The sequence below is a fragment of the Hemicordylus capensis genome, chromosome 1 (genome assembly GCF_027244095.1).
Source record: "Hemicordylus capensis ecotype Gifberg chromosome 1, rHemCap1.1.pri, whole genome shotgun sequence".
NCBI lineage: Eukaryota > Metazoa > Chordata > Lepidosauria > Squamata > Cordylidae > Hemicordylus > Hemicordylus capensis.
The window spans coordinates 80425123-80446625 of NC_069657.1; the positions used below are offsets into that span (position 1 = coordinate 80425123).

Below are 21503 nucleotides of genomic sequence, written 5' to 3' on the forward strand. Positions count from 1 at the left end.
ATCTGGCAAACCAGCTCAATCAAACAGACCAGACCAGCTGATTGGTTTGACTGAACCGGTTTGTGGATTGCAGTCCAATCCGAATTAGTTTTGAATTCGGACCAAACTGTGCAAAAATGGCCCATGCACACCCCTAACCTCTGCTTTGCAGCATTTGGCAAAGCAACAGGTTGATCTCTTTAATGTGGAAATTTTTCTGAAAGCTTTATGTGATATTTCCACATCTTACTGTCTTTATCCTCTTTCCCCCCTTCATTTCCCCCTTCCAGGCCACCTCTCTCGTTCTGTCCCAACTGCCCCTTTTACAAGGAAATTATTACTGCAGCACAGTGGCTTCTAATCAGCTATATAATTAGTCTTCTAGAAATAATATCCCTTTCTGCAAAGAAAACACAGGGATCATTAGATCCATTATGACGGTGCTAAACAAGCACACACACACAAACAAAAGGGAGAGTATATCTCACAGGGCATTGGAATAACGAATATCCAGGAGTACAGCCAGTATCTTGTACCCAATACATACAGAGGAAAAATAGCTCTTCAGCTAGAAAGCTCTGACTCCCGCTGAATGCAAATATTTGATGATGGTGGGTAGATGGGTAATGGATACAGAAATGTGATATGCACAGGGACTTTAGTGGAAGTTATAAAACAGATTTCCATGCAGGGGTTAAACAGCAAGTTCACAATGAGCAGGAGCAAACAAGTGGCACAAATTATGCAAATGCTACTTGATTATTGATCTCATAATATGAACAGCCCACTTGAGTCAGAAGTAATTCCTACTGCATTCAGTAGTGCTTGCTCCCAGGTACATGTATTTGGAACCTTAATTTGTTTAGAAGATATAAACGCTATTCAGCATTAGAAATTATTTATTCCAAACAACACTGCCCATGCTAGGCTAGATCATGTGTTCTAATCATAAAACAGAGATATTGTGTAAAGGGGATGGAAATCATGAGCAGCAGATAATACAATTGAAAATGGTATCCATGAAGATAGGGCTGCCATATGGAAAGAATGAACTACTCCTTATCGAACCACTCCTCATTCTACTACAGGAAAACCACCTTTTGAACTACTGAGAGGATGCAAAGCTACTACCAAACTTACCCAATGGCAACAACTGATAGGGCTTTCTGTGCCATCTCACCTGAGGATGCAGAGATTTGTGATCGGGTAAGCGAGAAGCAACAAAAATATAAATTGTATGTAGATCAGAAGAGGGGTGCAAAACAGTGAACATTTCAGGTGGGGGACTTTGTTCGAGTCCCCCTTATAAAGTGTCTTATAAAGTGCACTCTGCCTTATAAAGTGAGAAAGAAACACTGGACTTACCATGAAGGGTTCTTTTTCACAGCTGAGGAGGTCATCCTCAAAGTAGTCTGGGTTGTGGACTGAGAATGCTCCAAGACAGGACCAATAAGAGAACTGAAGGCATGGCTAGCCCCTGAGCATGGGAGGCAACCCAGCCCCAGGACTGACATGCTCTCATAGAACAGAAAGGATTAGTTCAGCATAGTACAACAAAGCCTACTAAGCTAAGAAACCCTAGAAGTCGCCTCCACCCAGGAAGAACATGCCACCCTGGACCAAAACGAACAAACCGTATAGAGAAGGGAAACAAGCATCCTAGGGTGGGCCAGATGACCTTCTCAGCTGTAAAAAAGAACCTTTCATGGTAAGTCCAAAGTTTCTTTTTCCACGGCCCGAGGAGGTCATCCTCAAAGCAGTCTGGGGACATACCCAAGCTAATAACAGACACGGGTGGGAACAGAAGGATGCAAATCAGACCACTTGTTGGAGGACAGTGTGGCCCATGGCCACCTGAGAATCATGAAAGGAAGAGATCTTATAGTGTTTGATAAAGGGTGTGTGATAGACGATCAAGTGGCCACCTTACGGATCTCAAGCAAGGGTGCACTAGCTACGAAGGCAGCTGAGGTGGCTGCCGAGTGTGCAGTAACACCCAAAGGTGGTTGAAGATTGAGGGACTCATAAGCTACAGTGATACAGGCTTTAATCCATGAGGAGATCATTGCCTTGGAGACCTTAGTGCCTAGGGAAGTCTGTTGGAATGATATGAATAGAGAATCTGAACATCTAAATGGTCTAGTTCTATGTAAGTACATACGGAGGGCATGCTGCACGTCCAGCGAGTGCCACAATTTCTCTCTGGGATGGGTCGGGGAGGGGCAGAAGGAGGGCAGAACAATGTCCTGCGACTGGTGAAAGGGATAATTGATTTTAGGGAGGAAAGTAGGGTCTAGCTTCAGAATGACAGAATCAGATTGGAACAGACAGAATTCCTTCCGTGCCGACAGGGCTCCCAGTTCCGACACTCTGCGAGTAGAAGTTACGACCACCCAGAAGAGGACCTTGAGCGAGAGATAGCGTAGATCAACCTCTGACAGAGGCTCGAAGGGAACCTTGGTGAGGGCATTGAGGACTTTATTAAGGTTCTAGGTAGGGAATCTATGGATAGGAGAAGGAGCCAAATTGGACGCTCCTCTAAGGAATCTGTGCAGATGGGGATGGAGTTGTAAAGAAGACCCAGAGTGGAGGTACAAAATTGATGAAAGGGCCGATGTTTGGCACTTTAGGGTGCTGGGTCGGAGACCCATGTCGAGCCCAGACTACAGGAAGGAAAGGACTTCGGGAACGCCCGCCGACAAGGGGGAGATATGTTTCCTGTGCGCCCACCTGGAAAAGGCTGCCCACGAGGTCTGGTAAATGCAGTTTGTAGAAGGTCTCCTGGAAGCCAAAATGGTTTCCAAGACGGAAATGGAATAGCCCCTATGAGCTAATAGCACATGCTCAATTTCCAAGAGGCTAGTTGGAGCCACTACGGCTTTGGGTACAGGAGGGAGCCTTGAGTCAGAAGGTCCCGATGAGTGGGCAGATGCCATGGCTGGGGGACTGAGAGTTGAAGAACCTGGGGATGAGGTGACTGAGCGGGGAAGCAAACAGGTCCACTACTGGTTGACTGAATCGATGCACCACTTGGAGAAACACTTCCCAATGAAGAGACCATTCTGCCTGGTCTAGGATATGGTGGTTGAACCAATCGGCCAGGGTATTCACCGTGCCCTGAAGATGTTCCGCCACTATGGATATGAGGTTCTGTTCTGCCCAAAGGAAAATTTTGTCAGTCTCCGTCATGAGAGTTTGAATTTTAAAATTGAATACTTCTCTCTCACCCTCGCACATGCTAAAAAGGTGAAGAGAAAAAGAGAGTGAAAAAGGGCTAGCCAACAAGCTCGACGAGCAAAAGTTGCAGGAGCAACTGAACCGACCTGTTGTTAGAGCAAAGGCAGGACCGGAACTCAGGCTGGGTTGCCTGCCATGCTCAGGGGCTAGCCATGACTTCAGTTCTCTTATTGGTCCTGTCTTGGACCATGCTCAGTCCACAACCCAGACTACTTTGAAGATGACCTCCTCGGGCTGTGGAAAAAGGGATGTTCCCAATATTCTGGACGAAAGCAAATAATCAAAATCTGAGGAGATTCTGTCATATTGGATGATGGAAAGAAATGGAACAATTTGAGACTTTCCAGTGTGCATTCTATGAGACAAGAGGGAAGGGTGTTTGGTCTCTGAAGAGGAATTTGATCTTGCCTCCAGTTTTGACCGTGCAGATGAGGCTGATGAAAGTGATGGACAATCATTGGTACCAGAAGAACAAACTGCTCCTGTCCCAGAGAACCAAGACTTAGGAGAAGTGTATGTGACAGGAGACCACCTAAAAGACTTCAAGACTTTGTCACTACATTTTAAATCACTTCAATTTCTGGTTGTTATAAAGGGGAGGGGCGTGTTGCATTCTATTCAGTAACCTTTTGCAGTTTGTTTGGACATCTGTGTGTGGTGGTGGGGGGGGGAGTCAAGAGGAAAATGGAGGAAGGAGGAGGAGAAAATAGAGTTGTTGCTAAATAAGCCTTTAGATAAATTGACTTAAGATTTCCTTGTGTGTATGAGGGAAGCAGCTATAAAACAAACTCCTAACATCCCTAGCCACAGTGGCCAATGGTCAGTAGAGTTGCCATGTCCCCCGAAATTTTGGGTTTCACCTGGATTTTAAGCATCTCACCCAGCTTGCTTAGCCCACCCAGATTCTACCAGATTTCAGATTTCATTTTAAAAGGCGGGGGAGCTAAGCTCTAACCCTTATAGAAGCAGAGTTATGGAGCAAAACATGCAGTCACTCTTCTGCTCGGAAATTATTTTCAAGACAATTTACATAATATGCAAATTAGGCACCCGGATTTGGAAAGCCAGAATATTGCAATCCTAATGGTCAGGGATTATGGGATTTGTAGTCCAACATCTGTAGGAGGGACAAAGTTGTGCTGGCTTGTTCTAGTCATTTGGTTGATTAGTAAGGTATTTTTTAGTATTAGGTATTTTTTTAGTGTCCTTGCATGTGTACAAAGAGTTACCCAGAAAGCCATGCATTTCATAATTGCCTCCCTCTTACCTCTGAACAGATAAAACATTTTGGACTATACTCCTGCATTGAATAAAGGCTCTATTTAATTGCAACTAATTAGTGTGAATTACACAACAGGAAAAATTATTAAAATCAGTGATTTAAATCTGCTGTTTGTTTGTTTTTAAATGATGTTATTAAATGCCTTGAATCCTCTTCTGTAGTTGCCCTGGGGCTGTGCAACACAGTCCTTATCAAAGTAAGAGCTGCAACATCCCTGATGGTCTTTGAAAGAGCACTGAAAACACAACGATCTAGTCAGGCTTTTAGTTGATTTTAAATTACATTTGTTTGTTTTAATGGGTGATTTTAAAGTTTATAGATATTTTAATTAGTTGTGAACTGAGATATGTTTGTAGGCGGCATGGAAATGTGTTCATTAAATAAATAAATGGACCCTGCTGAAGGCATAGAAATTAAAAAAGTCATAAGAATAAAAGTTATAGCAGGAATAGAACTATTTATATTTATAATAATATAAGCCCAACTGAGGCTCACAGTGCTGCACTTGAAACAACAGGTGTGTATATATGATAGCTCCGTGAGCTATCCTAGTGTAGCACCTGCTACACATAACTATCTGCTGCAGCTACAGAAGTCAAAGTGTTATCCTGAAAATCCATGTGGATTTTGCAAGAAATACCACATTGCAAGGAAGGAATAAAGACTTCCAGCTCTACTTTTCTAAATGCATTTGCTCAGCAACTATAAACCAGGCACAAACACACCCCACCACCAGTCTCTGGATTTCCTTCCGACTTCTTGAGTTTGATTATTTGAATATTTTGTCACAGAAAGGGTTGTGCCTTTGTTAACCCATGAAGTACTTCAACAACAACAATTGATATACTACTTTTCAACAAAAGTTTCCAAAGTGGTTTACACAGAGAAATAACAAATAAATAAGATGGATCCCTGTCCCTAAAGGGCTCACATTCTAAAAAAAATCCCATAAGATCGACACCAGGAACAGTCACTGGAGGTACTGTGCTGGGGGTGTTACTCTCCCCAGGGCCAGTTACTCTCCCCCTACTAAATAAAGAGAATCACCACGTTTAAAAGGTGTCTCTTTGCTCAGTTAGCAGGGGTGTAACTGGGAAGTGTAAGAGGAAGTTTCTGAGTCAAAAGCAAAAAGGGCTTTGCAACAACATTGTTATGGAAACCACATCTCTAAATCCTGCTCAGTTTGTCAGCTTGTTAACTTAAGCAGTGACTCTTGATATGAGCTTCTGCCCACCACTGCATCTGTAAAGGACACGTAGCTAAAGCAACTGGGGCTGCTTCCGTTCAGGATTTCTCCCAGTCTCTCTCATGCACACTTCTGGCTCTATGCTGTACAGTGTAGCTGTCATACTTCTACTTTAGAGGTATTAAATGGCCCATCAAGGTCACAGCTTGAGGCTACACAAGAGAAATTAATCATAACCCCTCCATTTACAGAGCCAATTTTGTCACACCCACTAGCTTGTGCAGTGTGGCACTTCCATGGGGATGTTGCCAAAAGAACCCAGCACCAGTCAGCTTACAGTATATCAAAATATTTCTGCGAAGGAAATTTAAAGCAAGATGTAATCATCACAAATAATAAGGTCATATACAAATATTATTTGAATCTAACTATGTATAGAAACTGGTTCCCAACATTCTGCCACACTCTAACTGCATGCAAGAAACAGACGTCGGGGCAGGACTGTCCAGAGAGCAACAGGCTGGAATCTGACTCTATAGGGTCACCCGGGTCAGGGAGATGCTCGACCCCCACCCCAGTGGCATCTTTGAGTGCATATACAGTGTTTACTGTCTTCCATATAAATAAATGGCTGCCATTCATTCCTGGGAGGGAAATAAAATTGAAGAGGGACACTAAGTGTGTCACTCTAAGCTCCTTGAAGGAAGAGTGGGATACAAATGTAATACATAAATAAAAGTTTTAAAAGTGCACCACCACTTTGTGATTGGGGTAAAATCTGCCCTGCCTTGTGACACTGGGAACTCAGATGCTGCGAACAGGGTCTCCATGGAGAGAAGACAGTTCTAAGATTGCAAGAAAGGGAGCAAAACATGCTTCCCCATGCTACTACCTCCACCCTCCAAAATCCAGGAGCTGGGTTCAGGAGGTGGAGGAAGAAAGAAGGCAATATAGAGCAATGACCTCCATGATGGATGAGAGGCTGCAAAAAGAAGGCAAGTGGGCTTGGGGAAAGGACTGAAACTCCCCATCCCTCCTGTCAAACTTTTTGAGTCCCTACATAGTAGGAATAATAAAAAGCTATATCTTCTCAGAGGAAAGTCTTCATATATTTAGCAGTCTTCAGGCTTTTATTCAAAGATAGTTAATACATTACAATACCCAGAGCTGGGGATAGAGAAGTACAAGTGAGCTGCACTTCTGCTTTCTCTGCTTTGGTTGTACCATGTGAATCAGAGAGTTCAACATATCAGCCCTAAGATCTCACCCACATAACTCATAGTTTGCACCACAGGCAACATCTGTGTGTCCACATTCATATTATTGCAGAAGTATGATGTATTTGCATTCTCATCTGCCCTCCCTGCAAATCCACCCCACCTAGTTTTATGCAATATAAGAGCGAGGTCTGAATGAAGACAGGTCTAGAAAGGAGAAAGTTGAACTAAAACAACCTTGAGATGGGGCAGGCAACTCCACTGCTAGGAAATCTGATACACACAGAGGTTAAACACCTGCTTTAAATAGCCAAGCACCACACCACTTCCACAGTCTGGTCGCAAAGACCAGCAAAGAATATATTTGCAAACCAGAATACAGCCTGTTGGATCAATGGTACTTTGAATAGCAGGATGTGGGGGGGGGAGGGAATCACTGAATCTAATGAAACCAGGAACTGTCTGTGATCTGTGCAAGCAGGAAGCATAAAAGGTTGCATCATCATATTTGGGAATGAGCAAACAAGGAAGTTCTGCAGCCCATTCAGACCGTTGAACAGGTGCTCGATAGACAGCTTGGAAGAACAAAGGTCTGTTTGCTCTCCAGTCAGACATTCCTCTCGTATCTCTGCTGTCCTGCTAGTGAACCTCCCTCCTGACCTGAAGAGACCTCTACAGGCACTGGGAGGAGAGAAACGCCGTTTCCACAATCCTTCTCAGCCAACTATGATATGGACACCTGCCCAGCTAGTAAGTGACTCCACACAATGTTGGCTTCTATGAATAGCCATTTAAGCAGCATCACTTCTAAGACCATGGTTCTGACCAAGTCAAAGTCTTGTTCGTTTTTAGCAAGTGTTTGGCAGAGGAAAAGTTTCAGTGTTTTCTACTATGCTCCCAAGAAAGCCTGTTTGGCACCCAAACAAAAAGATTTCTAGTGACACACTGAGCCATTGCCCTCACCATCCCATCACATGCTTCTTGGTCAAACTAGTCAATCCATCTTTTTTCATTTACTCACCTATGAAGGAGCCAATTATAAAGCAGCTGCCCAGACGATAAAACAACTTGGCCTACCAGAGTTTTAATGGGGTGACCGTCAAGGAGTGCTACTTTCGCCCTGTCAAGCCAGCACTACAGTAGCTGCAATCTTCGGAACAAGAGCCTGACAGATGCAACAATCGGAGTCTATAAGGTTTCATCTGTGTGGCTTTGGAAGTCGATATGTCTGCATCTTGGCAGCCAGAGCTCCAAGCAGCCGAAATGGATGGAACGCACAGGAGGCATTTGGGGCATGAATTATTCATTCCCTTGTTCAGCTGCCAATACGTCTACATTCTTCGAGGCCTGCTCGGTGTTCCACTTTTGTTTTAACAGTAATGGAAGACATCTGGCTTTCCTTTGATGGTTCTTGAGGGAAAATTATAAGTAGCACTTGCTTTACTCATAGCAACAGGAAGTGGACATCAGAGAGACAGCCTGACATCACTTTCTTAGCTGTGATTACTACTGCAACATAAAAACATTTGGATGTATTCTAACATCTCAGACTGGCAGAAACATTCCTAGAAACATCCATCAACATTTGGTTTTTCAGAAACTTTGTACAAGTGTTAGCCTGAACCTTTTAAAGGTTCATAGACCAATGTAGAATCTTTGTGACAGCAGATGCATTTTGGAGCCCTTAGTAGAACACAGATAAGGCAACTTGCACAACACAAAGTCGCTTCACATTACTTGCTGAGAGCTGGTACACACAGGGGATAGAGTGTTAGACTGGGACTAGGAAGACCCTGGTTCAAATGCCCACTCAGTCACAAAGTTTATTGAGTGACCTTGGGCCATTCAGAAAAACCCTATTCAAACATTATCTTATGTGTGCGCATAGGTGTCTGTCATTCATACAGAAACATGGATATGTATACAAAGTGAACCTGGAAACAGGTCGCTCAAATGCAGGTTACAGATAGGAAGTGAGTGTAACGTGTTACTACCTGTACATGCATACAGATCTATATGTGCATACACTGTAGACAGACTGTAAAAGTGTTGAATATAATGTGTGAATGAGGCTTATCTCTCATCCTAATCCACCTCACAGGGTTATTAGGACTGCATGTCGCACAAACTACTCTCTTGCTAAAATTATTACCAATATGCATTTGCCCCTTGATGAATATGGAGCAACAACACAATGGGTTCAGTACCTAGGGGGGAAAAACAATGTAGCATAGCCTCTCTGGTTTAGAGGACTCAAAGCTCTTGAGAAATCATAAGAGGATTCTCAGGGTTGTTCTGCAGGAGAAACTGAACTAACAGATCAAAGTTTCCCCTCCCTTTCTTAACCAAGCAGTTCTGGAGTGGAAGAAGAGACTGAAATGCAAGGAAGCAGTTTCTTGGAGGATCATGCCTGAGGTCATGGGAGGCTAACCTATGGAATCAGCAGTGGAGGTTTGTAGCACTCATACAGAGAAGCACGAAAGGCCACTCTGCCTGTTTTGTTGCTTGCTCTGTGGTTCCATAGCCACAAACCATTCCATAGCATGAGGGCTGCATTTATGCTGCAGAGTGCCACTGTTTTACTCTTTTGTCTTGGCTGTCTCACACTTTCCCAAAAGATTAGCTACCACTTCCTTAGGAGAAACTCTCCACCACACACAGACACACCATCAGCAAGACCAAAAGTATAGGAAGTTGCTGTTGATAGGGAGAGGCTGCATGAGAGAGAGAAGTCATAGGCACGTAGGAAGCTGCCTTATACTGAGACAGAGAAAAGGGATGGACACTGCGGGTGAGGCGAGGGTAAAATAGGGTTGCCATATTCTGGCTTTCCAAATCTGGATGCCTGATTTACATATTATGTCAATTGGCTTGAAAATAATTTTTGAGCAGAATAGTCACTGCACGTTTTGCTCCATAACTCTGCTTCTACAAGGGCTAGAGTTGAAAGCTGAAATCCGGGTGAATCTGGATGGGCTAAGCAATCTGGGTGAGATGCTTAAAATCCAGGTGAAACCTGGAATTTCAGGGGACATAGCAACTCTAGGGTAAATGGGCTTCTTTTTATCCTCTTTACAACAATCTATCTATCTATATAATTATCCTACATGTACCTGTCGCTAATCCCATGCGTGGCAGCTCTCATGAGAGTTTGCGAGCAGCTGCTAATTAGCGACGGGGACGGGCAGCCAGGGAAGTTGGTCGTGAAGGAGAAGCAGCGGCCAGGCTGGCCAGCCACAGAGGACCCTAACTGGCTGCAGAGGAGAAGGGGTGGCCAGGCTAGTTGTGGAGGAGTGGTAGCCAGGCAGCGGAGGAGAAGGGGTGGCTAGGCCAGCCAGCCATGAAGGCAAAGCGGCGGCTGGCTGGCTGGCTGCAGAGGACCCTAACCGGCCGTGAAGGAGAAGTGGCAGCAAGGCAGCTGGCCGGCCATAGAAGAGAAGTGGCAACCAGGCCGGCTGCCGAGGGAGAACGAACTGGGGCTGGGGAGGGGGACAAAATGGGGCTGAAGGTGGGGGGAGAATGAAATGAGAGGAGAGACAGGGAGAACTAGGGGCGCAGATGCTCTGCACCAGGTCAGCTAGTATACTTAGAATATAAAGAGGGTTGCTTGGGACATACAAAGATTTTATTAAATAACTCCACCTCTGAATATCCTAGTCTTGGCCGCATGGTTAAATTTATAGGCACCATGGCTCCCTGGCACCTAAACCTTTTCAAGCCCTGCCTTTAACACTGCAGTAGTTACCTAGAGAAAGAAACTAACTGGAAGAGAAGAGTCGCTGTGCAAGATCAGAACTCCAGAAGCAAAGAGTCAGAATCTTCTGGGAATCATATATAAAAATAAACTCTACTGGGGAATGAGACATGGAATGGGAGACTTTGAATTGATGCAGATTTTTTGTTCTGTGAAGTTCAGTATAAACAACTGTTGTGAAAATCTCCAGGAATGAGAGCCTCACAGGTATGACAATACTTTCTAGTGGGTCTTCCTTCTTAAGGCCTAAGTGCATGCGACATTTCACTTTTCTCATGCAACAGTCTTTACAAGGTGTATAGCAGACAACTTCCTGTGAGCAGATGGGCATCTCTGGATCCCACCAAATGAATTTTGCATCTCTCCTCTCCCCCCCCCCCACACCACAAAATGGATGTGAGGGGAGTTTAGTATGTGTTCAAAAGTCAAATAGAGAATTATGTCATAATGAATTTCATTGTGATATCTTAAGTGATGTACAGTATTGCATTATAGTGTGCTTTACATCTTTCCTAACCCCTTTGAAAAGGGGTGTGAGAAATTGGGTGCAGCTCAAACCTGAAATGTACAATTGTGCCCTGAATCTGCACACCAATTTTCACCCCATTTCAATCTTCAGGGCAGTTGTTTCATTCCCATACAGTTTCCTTTTTCTTCTCTCCCTTGAAAACAGGTGTAGGGGTTGAAATGATAATCAGGCAAAATATACAATTGTATTCTGAACATGCATACCAAACATAATCAAATACCAAATGTAATTTTGATATTTCAATATCCAGTGGAGATACTGCATCACAACAAACAAATGGAATGCCACAGAAGCAAGTTAAACTAAACCACCCACGTCTTCTTAATCCCAGCCTACAGAGATCTCCAGATTAAACAGAATTCTTTGTGCAGCACTATAGAAAGTTATAATCCTGAATGTTTGCTTTTTCCCTGTGTTCCACCAAAGCCTGCCAAGAGGTGTTGCTGTATTTGAAGATGCCCACACATCAGTGACAGGACCAGCCCAGCCTGAATAACAAAGATTATTTAGAAAAATAGGTTTGATTAATATCCCCTTGGTGGCTTTCGACATCTTTTACCATGAAGATCTAATTCTGCAGATGTACCCATGAGTAGTTCCTTTGACATCTGTGAATTTTACCTGCTTCATCTGGGCTATATGACAGAGTGTCTGCTAGGAAGTTTTTCACACAAGGCTTTTAAAGCCCTTTAACTTGCATTCCTCCGGAATGGAGGGAATGGGTTCACATTTCCGCCAGATTTACAACAACAAATATTTATATACCGCTTTTCAACAAAAAAAGTTTCCAAAGTGGTTTACATAGAGAAATAATTAAAAAAGATAAGATGGATCCCTGTCCCCGAAAGGCTCACAATCTAAAAGGAAATATAAGACAGACACCAGCAACAGTCACTGGAGGTACTGTGCTGGGGCTGGATAGGACCGGTTAGGGCCAGTTACTCTCCCCCTGCTAAATAAAGAGCATCACCATGTAAAAAAGTTGCCTCTTTGCCCAGTTAGCAGGGTTAGAACACATAGACCCGCTTCATAGGCTGCACACAGACCTAGAACTAGTCCTAGTCAGACATTTTTCAGGTTGTGAGCCCTTTGGGGACAGGGAGCCATTTTGTTGGTTTGTATACCGCCCAAAATGCAAATCAGAGCAAGTAATGTACAGAGCCATAGACTGTGAGAGGTGGAGCCAACTGTGTGCCCCACCCTTTCTCTCTCTCACCAAGCCTTGCCATGTCTCCTTTCTCTCTCTCTCAACAAGCATGTCTTTTGTCACATACACACACACACCCTCTCACCAAGCCACTCTCTTCTTTCTCTCGCACTCCAAGTTTCTTATCTTTCTCTCACCAGCCCTTGCCGTAACGCCTTATTTCTCTCTCACCAAGCCTTCCTTTCTTTTTTCCTCTTACCAAGCCCCCCACCAAGCCTCTCTCTCTCACCAAGCTCCCCCCCTCCAAACCTCTCTTTCTTTCTCTCTCACCAACCCCACTTCCCTACCAAGCCTTCCCATCACATAGGGGGTCACTTAGCTTTACATATTATTTTAGGGTGTCACAGTATCAAAGTTTGAGAACTCCTGACATAGTGTAATTTAGCACTAGCTGTTCTTTAGGCTTCTTACTTTCTGTAGTTGGAAAAGCATTGTTGAACACATCCTGACAATCAGAAGTCTGAACAGTCACATCTCAAGATTTAATGGATCCATCCGCCCGCCCGCCTAACCCTACTTTGTACCCTGCCCTGTAGCTGAGGTTAAATGCACAAGCCCTCAAGGGCACATGGGCCGTGTTTGTGTGTGTTTGAGCTGCTTGAAGCTCAAGCATGCTCAGAGTTGGGCACCTAGAGCACCCAACTCCTGGGGGATTCCCCCAATGCACTGCTCAGTTGCATGGTGCACTGAGGGCTATCTGGAGGCTGGGGAAATGATCTCAAATGGTCCGCGCTGCATTGTCTGGTGGGAAGGTAGGTGAAACCATGCCTCTTCTCCCCCGCCACACTCCCTGCCTCTTTTCACAATGGACTTTTCTCCATAAAAACACAGATTTACTCTTCAGGTCAAGTCACTGGCCAAATGTGGCTACTGTACACTACATGAGGGAGAGTTAAGCTACAGGACATGGGGCCTTCATATGTATCCTAAACAATAAGATCAATACACGTAGGCAGAACACAACCAATACAGATTTAGATTTTCCTAAAGGAAAGGAGCCCTTATTCTGCATTACTAAACATTCTTTTCCTTCTTCATTCTACTTCTGGATTTTGAACATTAACTGATTTTTCACATTTAATTCCTTATCCATTTGACCTTTAGTCTAGTAGTAACATGCTGAGGTAATTTGGGGTTAGTAAAGCTAACATGAGAAACTATGCAAATTAGTGATTTTTTTAAAATGCAACTTTTTTAATTAGACCTCAGCTTCTTTTAAGCTTTAATTCATTGTATTGAAAATGTATAGCCAGTTGCGCTTGCAAATGTACTAAAAGAGTAGTGGAGGGCACTGGTTTCCTACAAACAATAAGAAGACAGTATGTTCTAATAAAACCTCACCCACACCAGATCTATCAAGGTTTAGGAGAAGAAACATAATTCACCAAGAAAACCCCTCTTGATCCAATAGGGATTGAGGTCAGGACACAGTTGCTTAGCAGTTTAGCAGATTAACATTTTCCAACTGTCACATATGCTGTGGAGGGCAGTGGGTGGTTTATTGGGTCATTTCAATTCTATTTCTGGCTCTTCCACTGTTTTACAGTTTTGTTCTGGAATAAGGAATTTAGTTGTTTTTCAGTTTAAAACTTTTACTTTATTAGGCCATCTGTAAAATGGACATGGTGAATTAATTATATATTTAATAACTATAATACTAATAGCTCAGCGGTAATTGTATAAATATATAACAGAAATAGTGAGTGGCTGAGCCACCAAAAAAGGCATGCATGTTAAATGAATTGCTCTTTACTATCAAAGTTCATGTGCAGTAGTTTTTATATTAGATTTCTCATCACTTCTTAACCTATTTCTTTCACAGAGTTCTCTGCCTAGGTTGTTCAAATAGCAATCTGACCTTCCACTTGCTTTTGTGACAACGAAAGGCCTTCAAGAACTTCCTGCCATGGCACTGAACAGACGATTGGGTGGTTATAAGAGCAGCTGGGTACAGCAGCAGGGTAGAAGGGAGCCTTCCAACCCAGCCGCTGCTTACTACACAATCACAGAAGAAGCCTCCGATCATTTTCCCCTTGCAGACAATCAAATATCAGGAGTGCACACAACTCCCCCCAAAACTAGGGTGGGAAGTGTCTCCTACCCTAGTAATAATCATGTCAACTGCCCTACTCAGTGATCCTTGCCAGCAGTGATCCTTGGAGATCCTGCTTCTTCTGCTACCAGCTGTGGAGATTGTAACTTTTGGAGGAGACTGGATCATGACTGACAGGGTTCAAGCAAAGCCTAGTTAGACTGATATGCTTGCTTATGGAAGAACTACGGTATCCATGGCTCTTATATTCCACTCACTAGATCACTGCAAGAACATGTATATAATAATGCAACAGGATAGATCAATAACTATTATTCTCTCTTTCCCAAGATAAGTGAAATATCTCCCCTATAAATTATCTACTTAAGCACAAGTCTGTATACATAAGCTTATAAAGAGAAATCTTGAATCTCATAGAAAACCAAGCACATACAAAGTAACATAGATGAAAGACAAGAGAAAGATCCACATTTAAGCTGGTGTGAAATGAGAATACATCTCCTTCACTTGAGCACCTTCATCAACACTTATACTAGAAGAAAATCTGGAGTACTATCTACAGCCATCACTACAATGAATTACTGAAGCCATTTAATAGTGAACACATTTCGCAGCAGGGTGGACTGGAAGAGCAATTCAGACATCCATTTCTGGTTTTATCCATACTTTACATTCCACTGATGGAATGAAGGGAGGAAAAACAAAGGAAATATGTTTCCAGAGGTGCTTCAGCCTAGGTTAAAAAATTGGCAGACTGAAAGAACATTGTTTCTCTATTAATGTTAATGTTCATCATACATTTTCCTTGTACACTCATCTTATTAATGGAGTTGGGAGCTTTTATTTTTAGCTCTGTCTTTTGTTACTGTCTTAGCAGGTGCATTCCTCAAATTGCTCTGAAGAGCAAAGATTAGTTAGCCAGAAGAATTTCCCTACCACAAGTGGGAATTTTCAGCAGATAATTAATTCTGGCCAAAGTTGCTAGCTTGAGATGGGACAAGCCACAGCAAGAGAGTCAAATTCTAGTTCAAGCCCCATCACTTAACTCTAAACTAATGAGCACCAATTCTCAAGCCTTATGCAACAAAGGAAAGATAACACATGATAGTGGAGGCACTTAACGGATGAGATCCTCTTTATGCTCTAATCCATCTTTTATATAGAGCTTGAAGAAAAGATTGCGTAGGGAGAGGATTTATTAGGGTGGTTGTCCCAAACTTCTGCACAAGGTTAATTAATTCAATGTCAGCAGTCAAAGTACAGGATGACATAGTTCTTTTCTTTCTTCCCCACCAATATAAATCCATTCCAATCCTCGCATGAGTGATGCACCAAGAGAACTTTCAAAGCAATATGCCTTCACTTAAGTCTAAAACTGTTATGAACAAGCTCTCAACATAAAATAAAATAGTACACACAGCTTCTAGTTTTGATGCCCCTGAGATTCTGATTGGTCCCTGTTCTTTGACACACATTGGTGGGCATGTCATTGACAGAGAATTAAACACTCTTAACAAACCACGTGGCATCATTATCCCTAATTAGTGCACACAAACAAGTTTATTTTGCTAATGAGCTGGGCACCACTAGATTTTGGCTCCCCAACCCACGCCCAGCTACTGTCAAAGTAGTTATAAAGTTGTTTAAGTTATAGATACTAATAGCAGATGGAAAATAAAGTGATGAGGCTAAGAAGTTACACTACACAGGTATTATAGTGAGGTCTTCGATTTATTATTTCCATAGTACAACCAATTACAAAGTGGTTAGGTTTGAAACTAGAGTCTGCTTTTGAACTGAGGTCACAGCAACCTTCTCTGGGTAGACCTTATTCCGTGTAGATAGCAGTTCTCACTGCCGAGTATCCTACTCTGCAAGACACACCTATGGTGGTAAGTATATCTTGCCACTACAAAGCAGAATTACTGGATGGTGCTATGAGGGGCAACACCTTCACTCAGTGCAAATCATGAAAAGATGAACTTAATACCTTTTATAAACCATGAAGATGGAACTGAAATTGCAGAACTTTCAAAAGGAAGTGTCTGTTACTCTACCCTAACCTATACAGAAAACTCAACTACCTCAGATTATACTCTCTCACCTCATGGTACTTTGACCATCCTGCCACATGATTATCTTGCCAAATGATAAGGAACATTTTGCCACACCATCAGGCATGATATAGTCATGTGTGGTAGAATATGAAATAAAATGGTCACCCATATCCACCCCCTCGTTCAATCTTAGTGATAGAACAATAACTACTACTATTTAGATAACACTTTTCAACAAAAAGTTTCTAAAGAGGTTTACATAGAGAAATAAATAAATATAAGAAGATGGATCCCTGTCCCCAAAGGGCTCACAATCTAAAAAGTAACGTTAAGATAGACACCAGCAACAGTCACTGGAGTTACTGTGTTGGAGGTTGATAGGGCCAGTTACTCTCCCCCTGATAAATAATGAGAATCACATTAGAAAAGGTGACCCTTTTCCCAGTTAGCAGGGGTTAGAACACACAAAACCACTTCATAGGCTGCATACAGACCTAGAACTAGTCCTAGTCAGACATTTTTCAGGTTGTGAGCCCTTTGGGGACAGGGAGCCATTTTGTTTCTGTATATCTATGTAAACCACTTTGGGAACTTCTGTTGAAAAGCAGTATATAAATATTCATCATATTCATATTCATATTAGTCCGGCAAAAGCAGGGAGGAAGTCCCTCTACCCTGCTTCCAATCACCCACTCGAGCCTAACAAACACATTTCAGACAAACAGCACCATAAGTGTGTTTGTCTGGCATGAGGAGGTGATTGACTGAGGGGCGCCGGGACTTCCTCCCAGCTTTTGCACTTGTAACCCTGAGTGTCCACAACGCTCATAACATCTGAAGTGGTCTATTATGTTCTATGAGTGTCCCGATATCTGTACACTTGTACATGTTTGTCTGTACACTTCTACATGGGATTGTTATTGTCATTATTGTTATTTTTACATTTATATCCCGCTCTTCCTCTAAGGAGCCCAGAGCGGTGTACTACATACTTGAGTTTCTCTTTCACAACAACCCTGTGAAGTAGGTTAGTCTGAGAGAGAAGTGACTGGCCCAGAGTCACCCAGCTAGTATCATGGCTGAATGGGGATTTGAACTCGGGTCTCCCTGGTCCTAGTCCAGCACTCTAACCACGACACCATGCTGGCTCTGAATGACTGTACCTGTGTTCATTCTCCTCAAATGCATGTACAGGCTTCTCAAATGCATGGTGCAGATAGGAAGTGTACTGCTGTACTTGTGTAGAGAATGGTACCTGTGCACACCGTACACTCATACGAGAGTTGAACATAACATGTGAATAGGGCTACTCATAAACAGGGGATAGGACATAGAAGAAGATTTCTACTGCTTTCCAAATAAAGCTCTCAAAGTAATTTACACAGCAAAAGGAATAAGAAGGTTCCTTGTCCTGGAGGGGTTCACAATTTAAAAAGAAACAAGTTGTTCTAGTAAGAACTCATCAGCCTACTTTCCTTTCACTGTCTCTACATCTGGACTGAATTTGATTCAAATCAAGGTCCACAAGTTAGATCTCTTGCGCTTCAAATGTTCATGTCTCCGCCATCTTGGATCGGGGTGGATGTCATCATTACAAACTGCACCATTGAGGTGTCCCTGTGTGTCATTCACTACAGCTGTTTCAAATTTGGTTCAAATTGGTTAGACGGTCCTCAAGTTAGTGCACTTATGCCTCAAAAGTTTATGCATCCATCATCTTGGATCAGGGGTGGGTAACATCATCACAAACTACACCACAGGGGCATCTCTATGGGTCTATTCAGCTGTAGCAAATTTGGTTCAAATAGGTTAAGTGGTTCACAAGTTAGCTCACTTGCGCTTCAAAAGTTTACATGTCCACCATCTTGCATGGGGTGGATGATATAATCACAAACCACACCATTGAGGTGTCCCTGTGTGTCACTCACTACAACTGTACCTAATTTGGTTTAAATGGGTTAGACAGTCCACAAATTAGCCAACTTGTGCCTCAGATGTTCACGTGGCTGCCATCTTGAATTGGAGTGAATGACAACATCACATTTGGGCATCCCTATGTGTCTCTACAGCTGTAGCAAATTTGGTTTAAATTGATTAGGCGGTTCACAAGTTAGCCCACTTGCGCCTCAAATGTTTAAGTGTCCATCATCTTGGATAGGGGTGGATTACATCATCACAAACTATGCCATTGAGGTGTCCCTACAACTGTACCATATTTGGTTCATATTGGTCCAGGTGTTGCAAAGTTGATTGGGGGGGGCACACGGACAGACACACACACACAGAATGCCAGGTGATCTCATAAGCCTACTGGAAAGTAGGCTAACAAAAGGGCAACATCAGCAACTGTTGTGCCATCGGGTTGGTGTTGTCTCCTGGCGACCACAGAGCAATGTAGCTTTCTTTGGTAGAATACAGGAGGAGTTTATCATTGCCATCTCCCGCACAGTATGAGATGAAGCCTTTCAGCATCTTCCTATATTGCTGCTGCCTGATATAGGTGTTTCCCGTAGTCTGGGAAATGTAACAGCAGGGATTCGAACTTGCTCCCTAGGCAAGTTACTTCCCCACTGCATGGTAAGCCTGAGTCTATGCTGTCCTTCTTCAGAGAGCAGACAGGCGCTCACATAATTCAATACTTCTCCATAACAAAACATTGCCACACAGAAAATAAGGGGTCAAGCAAAAGAGTTCTAGGTTAACCTTTTCTCTGACACCTAATGTTCTATGCAAGAGATTTCACTTTTGTTCAGAGAAGCATTTGGTCATGGGAGCTGCAGGTGCACTCTGAAGTGGCATAGCCCCGTCACAGATTTACTCATTCATCTTCTGTTTGGAAGAACACACGGTTGAAAGTCTTTGGGAAACGAAAACGCATTCTCCCCCACATGCACTTCTTTAGATGTCAGATAGGAAACTCACTTCCCATACTCCCCTACTAACAACACTGCTGGTGTGACAACTGCTATTTGTTAAACAAAATAGGTTAAAAGTTTTATTCTGAGATTTGACCTAGAATCTTATTATAATAATCTGACCTAATTCATGGCATTTTTGGAAGAAGATTGATCAGACTGCCAGGTTATCTGCTGAATACCCTTTGCTGGGTCAAGCCAGCCAATTTTGGTCTCTCTCGGACAAAGTGTTGAACGTGGGTCAGTCATTATGTGAATCCAAGGTTTGAATCTGGTTAGCAAGCCTGTAAGACGGAACCTCGCTAGTTAGAATCCACTGCAGTGGATTCTGCCAATTTAATAATGTAGTGCTTAACTGTGATTAAGGTCACCAGGGAATTCAGAAGAAGGATTTGGAGTGGGGGTGGGGGCAATATCAGTGCCTATGCTGAGGCATTCCCTAATGGGTGCAGGTCAAGATTTCATGGCCACAATCACAACCATGGGCCTATCTCCATTAATATCAGGTCTTATTCATGTTATTCAAGGACACATTCTTGATTTGGTTTTTGCTTGAGAGGATTATGGGATGGCAGAGGTTATTATAAATGGCTATGGACTGATCACTATCTAGTGGGGTTCAGTCTGTCTTCTTGCTTTGACTTCTGCAGAGTACTCAATAAGATAGCCTTCCTCAAAGGCTTATGGAGCTGCTCAGATTCCAGATAGCCCTTAGAGATTTCCCTGTTGCCAGGACTGGTGACTCTGAACACAGGCCAGAGCCCATTTTAAGGACTGCCATGACAATGATGGCAGCAAAGAAAGAATACTTCACCACCACCACCACCACATCTGCTCAGTGTAGGCCAGCAGAGCTGTTTCAAGTAATGAAATTATTATATGCTACACTCTGCACAGGGAGTGTACAGGACTGCACAGGGAGGAGCCCATGGCAGGCCATTGTGACCTGTTTGCTTGTCACTTTAGCTGTAAGTTGCTTACGTTCATTGACTTAGACTCCAGACAACTCCAAGTGACTTGCCTCATACACCATCTAGTCCTCTGTTACTGAAGCCTGAGGATGTGGACAAAATCCTCAGTAGTACACCCAGATCCTTCATGCGTTCTTTACCCTTGCCCATCTAGGCTAAGAAAATCTGCCATAGTTGGGCAGGGGGGTCAGGTCGCCCTGCCTTCATCCTCTGACTTGGAGGAGTCCTGCCAGCCCTAGCAGAAGCCCCACCAGTGTCTCCACAGCCAGCACTTAGAAAATTGGGCAAGGGCCCTTTAAACACCAGAGGCTTCCTCAGGGAAGGGGAAGGACCAATTCATTCTATGCAGGTAACAGCCTTTAAATCCAGCAGTCTGCTCCAAGTGGTTGCTGGAGCAATGTTGCTTTTTGGAGCTAGTGGAGATCCTGGCCCCCTTATCCTTTGTTGCTGCCTGAGGTCTTTGTCACTCCAAGGGCCCTACCTTGGCAGAGACCCCAGTTCAGTCTGGAACAGAATAAGTTATTAGCAAAAGGCAGATTACAGATTGAAAAAATAAATAAGTTCATGCAGAAGAGGAGAGGGAAGGTAACTAGGTGTGTAGTCTACCCCTTTCTAAACAATAGTTTAGAACTCAAGCATGTTTATTATTCATTTATTCATGGAAGACAGGTCTATCAATGGCTACTAGTCATAAGAACAGCCCGGCTGGATCAGGCCCAAGGCCCATCTAGTCCAGCATCCTGTTTCACACAGTAGCCCACCAGGTACCACTAGGAAGCCCACAGGCAAGAGCTGAGGGCATGCCCTCTCTCCTGCAGTTACTCCTCTGCAACTGGTATTTAGAGGCATCCTGCCTCTGAGGCTAGAGGCAGCCTATAGCCCCCAGACTAGTAGCCTTTGATAGATCGTTGATAGTCTGATGGCTCTAGTCCACCTTCAGCCTCAGAGGCAAGATGCCTCTAAATACCAGAGAGGGCATGCCCTCACCTCTTGCCTGTAGGCTTCTCAGGGGCATCTGGTGGGACACTGCATGGAACAGAATGCTGGATTGGATGGGCCTTGGGCCTGATCCAGCAGGGCTGTTCTTATGATAAATAAATAAAATATGATAAGAGT

General features: G+C 43.4%; 1 protein-coding gene across 11 annotated transcripts in view; it reads right to left on the minus strand.

Annotated features, from left to right (window-relative positions):
• Nucleotides 1-21503, minus strand: part of TMEM229B (transmembrane protein 229B) — a 156312-nt gene that overhangs the window by 79644 nt on the left and 55165 nt on the right. The window contains exon 1 of one of the 11 annotated variants that reach the window (XM_053282950.1): nucleotides 7923-8129. The exons of the other annotated variants lie outside the window; for them this stretch is intronic. The gene's annotated coding sequence lies outside the window, so the exon portion shown is untranslated. Of the gene's footprint in view, nucleotides 1-7922; nucleotides 8130-21503 lie in introns of those variants that run through there. 11 annotated transcript variants of the gene reach the window in all.